A 6,725-nucleotide genomic window follows, 5' to 3' on the forward strand; every position below is an offset into this window, starting at 1 on the left:
TTTAGCATATGAAGGAATTTGTTTTACACCATCCAAAAGAGGGATGTTGACCTTCACTTGTTTCAACACCTCTAGAATATCCTATGAATTGGTTAGAAGTTTTGGTGCAATCAACCACTGGGGAAATGGAGAAATTGGTTTACTCAGAGGTTCTGGCTCTAATCCTTGTAGAGTAGTGCTAGGTCTATCATCTGTATCTTCTTTCGGGTCCGTGGACTTTTTAGCCCTTACTGGAATAAATTTGTCAATTATTTTCCAACTCCTAAGAGTAGTAATAGACTTGGGTTGCTCCATTGGATTTGAAAAGCTTGTGTCACTAACCCCGTATTGCGGTTTAGGATTAAGGATAGGTTGAGTTGGAAGGATCCCTTTCTCCATAACTGCAACACGTGAGTTTATCTTTTGTATAGCTTTTGTATGTTCTTGTAAGGCTTGGAGAGTAATTTGTTGGATGAGTTCTTGAGTTTGTATGGGATTTTGAACCGATTCCTCTTGAAGTTTTCCTTGATTTAAACATCGGTTAGGGATTCCTTGAGGAGTAGTAGTTTGTCCATTCGTCCAACTGAAGTTTGGATGATCTCCAACTTGAATTGTATGTGTTTGAAGTGAGTCCTTTGAAAGGCCTTTGGTAGTTATTCACGACATTCGATTGCTCATTCAGTATTTCTTGGAAAGCAGGTATTGTCAGATAATTTTTAGTTGTGTGAACATTAGAAGCACAAATACCGCTGATAACTTCCTTAGCCTTATCCTTCTTAAGTTCCATGGCCTTGAGTTTCCATGTGAAATTAGCCACTTTAGCATTTATATCATTTTACTCTTTAAAAAAAATTGCCCTTCTCCTTTGATTGAGTAGGCTTAGAAGTGGTGCTAGGTCTTTGGGAGATGTCCCATGATTATGCAATTTCAGCAAGTTTGTCAAAGTAATCCTACACATCATCGACATCTTTGTTCATGAATGCCCCATTGCACATTGTCTCGACTATTTAGCACATAGAAGATGTCAGTCCTACATAGAAGATGTCAGTCCTTCATGGAAGAAACTTGTTATGCGCCATATTTCAAAACTGTGTTGTGGGCATGAACTGGCAAGATCCTTAAACCGCTCTCAATATTGAAAGAATGTTTCATCTTCCATTTGGGCAAAGTTCATGATCGACTTTCTGATGGTGTTCGTTTTATGGTATGGAAAGAATTTCTTTATGAACTCCCTTGTCATGTCGTTCCATCTGCTAATAAATCATAGACGTAATGTGTACAACCACATATTAGCTTTTTCTTTTAAGGAGAAGGGAAAGAGTTTCAGCCTAAGTCTTCAGACACATTCGAAAAGTATAAAGTGGCTATTATCTCATCGAACTCTTTCACGTGTAGATATGGACTTTCAGATTCAAGTCAATGGAACTTTAGAAGGAGTTGAATCACTCTTGGATTGATATCCATATTTCTTGTATTTTTTGGAAAAATCGTACAGGAAGGTGTGCTCACCACTGCTGGTTGTAAATAGTCTCATAGAGTACGAGGCGGGGGTGCATGATGCACCTCATTCTCATCTTGGGCTTCCTCAAGTAGAGGTTGAGGTGGGTTTGTAGGTTGATTTATAGATATTACTTCTATCGATTATGAGGATCTCTAGTGGTGTCTAGTCCTGTGATGGATAGGTAACCCTTCGACTAATCCTCCTTCACTTAAGAGACATCAAGTGTTATCACAAACCCACTTGGGCATCAAACGCTCGAAGCCTTCAAGTTCAGAACCTAATGTAAAATCTAAGAATTGAAAACTACAATAAATAAGAAGTAAGAGAAAGAGAGTTAGAATGAAGTTACCAAATAAGAGATGCTAGGTTTAGATCCTAAAAAATAGAGAACATAATTTCTAAAAATAAGTTCAGAAAAATTCCTATCCTTAAAAAAAAAAACAAAAAGTTAATCTTAATCTTAACGTAATTTTAAAAATAATTAAATTTAGAAAAATGCAATTGTAGTACCTAACAATGGCGCCAAAAACTTGTTCACAACCCTAAGTGTAGGGTCGCGATGTATTAATAATCTTGGTAAGACCAATGTCGAATCCACAGGGACTAAACTCGTGCATATTCTAAAAGTAGCTAGAATTAGAATTAAAAGAAGATCTAAATTAGAAATTTGAATAAATGAACTAATTGTGAATTGTGTTGATTAAAACTTATGAATTTAAAGGTGGGAACTAGGGTGCTAAGGATCCACTTGTAGCTATTAGGATGCTACTTTGCTTGATTTAGGATATACAATTAGAATCAGAGTCTTATCTTATCTAGTCGGAAGAGGAGATGATCAAATATCATAACTTTTCATTGAACCAACCTCAATAGAAGAGGATTGTTAAGATTGGAAGGGATTCCATCACCCAACCATGCCCAAGAGACTATGGCAAACAACAAGATTTACTAATCCCATAATTTGAAATAAGAAAAGAAGACATTCAAAGCTATCACAGCAAAAACTGAAAATATTCCTTAAAATCAATTAAAAATCAATGAAGTTCAATATAAACATGAATCAAAGCAAATTACGCATCCCAATCACACTACAATCTTCCCCTCTTAGCCCTAGCTAAGAGGTTTAGCTAACCATAGACATGATTGAACTAAAAACTCTTAAACAATGCATCAAAAGCAACTAAGGAAGAAGAAGAAAAACCCATTGTGGCGGCTCTTCAACCTTTGGCTCCATGCTCAAACCTTAGATGATGCCTAGGAATGCCCTAGGGACTCCTATTTATAGTTGTGACACTCCACCTTATGTACCGACTTGGAATTTCCGTAATCCATTCATAAAACAGCCTCAATTTACACAGTCCATAGCTTTTCCACATTAAGTTTTGATCGGACCGAAGTTGAATCTGAAGTTGAGTCTGATTTTGGAAAAGGATTCTATTTTTTCTGTTGCTCAATTTCAGTCGAACTAATCTGGGTTTGGTCAGACCAAACTTAAGGCATCGGTCAAACCGAATTAATCTTTAGTCGAACTGAATTAACTCCCTTCAGCGCTGGAACTTTTTATGCACTTTCGATTACACCGAATTCTCCCTTCGGTTGAATGGAACTGGGTTTCTGTCAGACAGATTTACCCATTGGTTGATCTGAATTAGCTTATGAATTTCATCATTTGTTGCTGGACTGTGTTGTGTAAGTTCGATGGGATTGAACATGGGTTCGGTCGGACTGAATCTATCTATTTTCTACTGCAGATTCTAAAATCTTTCCTGTCATTTCTTCAGCCTTTGTACTTGGTTTCCTTGGATCTTTGGCATGTGAATTTTTCATTCTTGGTCTCCTAAGATCCATCATTCACCTTGGTAATTCTTGACCATCAAATCCATGTTTTTAACACTCTTTCCAATTCAGGCTCTAAGATTCCCCTTGCAACACAAACATGTATAAAATATACCTTTAAGCACTATCATGTTCATAAAACCAAGATATAAATAAGGGAGAATTTGCAATATTTGGCACTCTACATCATACACTCCTGCCTCATACTCTACGAGATTATTTACAACCGGCGGGGCTGAGTACACCTTCCTATATGTTCTTAGCACTTAATGCAAGAAATGTGGATATAAAACTTGGAGTGATACAAATCCTTCCTAAGTTTCATGGATTAGATTCTGAAAGTCCATATTTGTACATCAAGGAGTTTGATGAGATAGTCGCTATATTACACTCCCCAAATGTGTCTGAGGATACAGTGCGCCTTAAATTGTTTCCTTTTTCATTGAAAGAGAAGGGTAAGACGTAGATCTACTCCTTAAAGCTAAGATCCATTGGCACATTGGCCGAGATGCAGTGTGAATTTTCATAAAAAAAGATTTCCGTTTCATTAGACTAACACTTTATGGACGACAATCATGAACATTGCCCATGAAGAGGAAGAGACCTTTCAATGTTGAGAAAGGTTCAAAGAACTCACGAATTCTTGTCCACATCATGGTTACGAAATATGGTGAACAATAAACCTTTTCTATAATGGATTAACTTCACCAATGCGGCAATTTGTGGAGATGATGTGTAACGGTGAATTTATGAACAAGGAGGCCGATTATGCGTGGGATTACCTTGATCAATTGGCAGAAAACGCGCAATCATGAGACACCTCTCCAAGACCAACCACTTCTAAGCCTACACGATCAAAGGAAAAAGGAGGATTTATGTTCTAAAAGAGGAAGACTATATGAGTGCAAAGTGGTCAATCTCACTAAAAATTTGAGGCCATGGAACTTAAGAAGGCAGAATCTATTAAACCCGAAAAGGTTGCGGAAGTTGTTTGTGGTATTTTTGCTCATAACATGCATACAACCGAGAATATTTACCCAACAATTCCTACTTTTTAAGAGATATTGAATGAATAATCAAATGCCATAAACAACTACTAACGACCTTTTAAAGGACCCGCCTCAAATACATACAATTTCAGTTAGAGGAATCATCCAAATTTTAGTTGGAGGAAAGGAGAAATGGCTAACCAGAAGAGGCCCATACTCAATTTTAAAGTCAAAAGAAGCCTCAATAAGATACGGTTCAAACTTTCATGCAAAACCAAGAGCTATTCAACTAGAATACGGTACAAGCATTCCAAGATCTCAAAACTACAATGGGAATGTTTGTATCGTCAATTCAATGATTAAGTCACACCTAGAAAATGGGGAGAAAGGGACTTTTCCAGCCCAACCTCTCCCCAATCCTAAGCCTCAATGTGAAATCAATGACTCAAGCTCTTCCAATCAACATGTGGGACAAGCTAAGTCTATCACCACTCTTAAGAGTGGGAAGGCAGTTGACAAAACTATTCTGATGAGGGCTGAAAAACCTAAGGACTCGGAAGAGGTTAAGGATGATGGACCTCGCAACGTCCCACACAAGATAGAATCAGAATCTCAAAGTAAGCCGATTGTACCATTCCCTTAGTGGTTGATTGCACCAAAACCTCTAGCTAACTCACAGGATATTCTAGAGGTGTTGAGGTAAGTGAAAGTCAACATACCACTATTGGACATTGTGAAAGAAATCCCATCCTACGCCAAATTTCTGAAAGACTTATGTACAACTAAGAGATAACAAAATATTTAAAAGAAAATTATTTTAACCAAAAAAGTGAGTGTCATCCTCAAGCAAGATGTGCCACAGGAATATAAAGATCTCGGTAGCCCAACTATCACTTGTATAATTAGGAATCACCAAATCGAGGCCGCACTTCTTGACTTAGGAGCAAGCGTGAATTTGATTCCTTTCTTGGTATACGAACAATTAGGTTTAGGTGAATTAAAACCCACCTAGACCACATTACAACTTGTTGATCGTTCAGTCCGTGTACCAAGAGGGATGATTGAGGATGTTTTGGTCTAGGTTGACAAATTCTACTACCCAGTAGATTTTATCATCCTGGATACACACCCCATTGTAGATATGAGTACTTAGATACTGGTCATCCTCGGTCGTCCATTCCTTGCTACATCCAATGCCATTATTAATCGTAGAAATGAAATTATGGATTTATCTTTTGGAAATATGACATTGGAGCTCAATGTCTTTTTCAACATGAGCAAACAGCCAGAGGATGAGGACGATACCCATGAAATCAATCTGATTGATTCTTTTGTGGAAGATAGAGCACTTCAAACCCATACTCTAATACTTTAGAGACATGCTTGGCTCACTCCCTTGATTTAGATGAGGACACAATTAGGGAGATGGAGGCTATGCTTGATGTTGCGCCGGTACTTGAAGTTAACCGGTGGAGGCTACAATTTGAGAAATTACCCCAAACTGACGCAGTGCCTCCACCATCTAGCCTCAAAGCACCGAAGCATGACATAAAACCCTTACCCGTTGATCTTAAATATGTATATTTAAGTCAAGATTAGACATACTCGGTAGTGATTTCTTCCTAACATGAAAAAAATAAGAGAGTATGCTTATTTCCACTCTCATCGACATAAAGGATGAAAAGGAGAGCTTAAGAAGTCCTAAAAGGGCAGGTGAATAAGACTATGCCAAATAATTGAATAAAGTGTTAAATATATATAAATCAGAGAATGTAACTGCCTTAATATTAAAACATTACTTCCAACTGATTCGTATGACAACCTTCACTCGAACAAGTTTAGGTAAGACAAACTTATTTCACAAATGTGATTAGAATCAAAACTCCAAACTTAGCAAGAGTAAATAAAATAAATATTACAATCATTCACCACTTGTACTGAAATGAAATTACAACCATTCACCACAAACACCAAGAATTATAGTGGTTCGGTGTGTCAACAACTGTTCTCAAACAACCACACCTACACCACTCCGAAAATTACTCTCCATGTAATCTTGGCATTCACTATGAATAAGGTTTTCTCAGGGTCAGCTTAAAACCTAATACAGTTATGATTTTACCAAGCTATTACAAACAAAAACCCTCACTGAGATTTTTTAGATATCTCAGAAAAACCAACACTGAGATTTTCTGGCTATCTTAGAAAAACCAAGTATAGAAAGTAAACAAATATATACTTATCTTCACCATAGAAGAAGCTGTAGCCGAAGAACTGCTTTTCTTGAATGTCAAATGTTTAATGTTCAGTTCGATAGAAAATTTCAAGGGTTCTATTGATTTTAATTAAGATTAAACCAATGGCTACTTGTATTAATTCTTTTAAATATCAATAAGAAAACTAATATCCACTCTCTTTAG

The 6,725-nt window shown here is 37.0% G+C and overlaps 1 non-coding gene across 1 annotated transcript; it reads left to right on the forward strand.

Annotated features, from left to right (window-relative positions):
* The first annotated feature begins 1,064 nt into the window (after positions 1-1,064).
* On the forward strand, positions 1,065-1,171 carry LOC131252439 (small nucleolar RNA R71). Its single transcript, XR_009174460.1, has one exon. It is a non-coding gene; the product is annotated as a small nucleolar RNA R71 (small nucleolar RNA).
* Positions 1,172-6,725: the final 5,554 nt, after the last annotated feature.

This window comes from Magnolia sinica, chromosome 7, assembly GCF_029962835.1.
Source record: "Magnolia sinica isolate HGM2019 chromosome 7, MsV1, whole genome shotgun sequence".
Classification (NCBI taxonomy): Eukaryota; Viridiplantae; Streptophyta; class Magnoliopsida; order Magnoliales; family Magnoliaceae; genus Magnolia; species Magnolia sinica.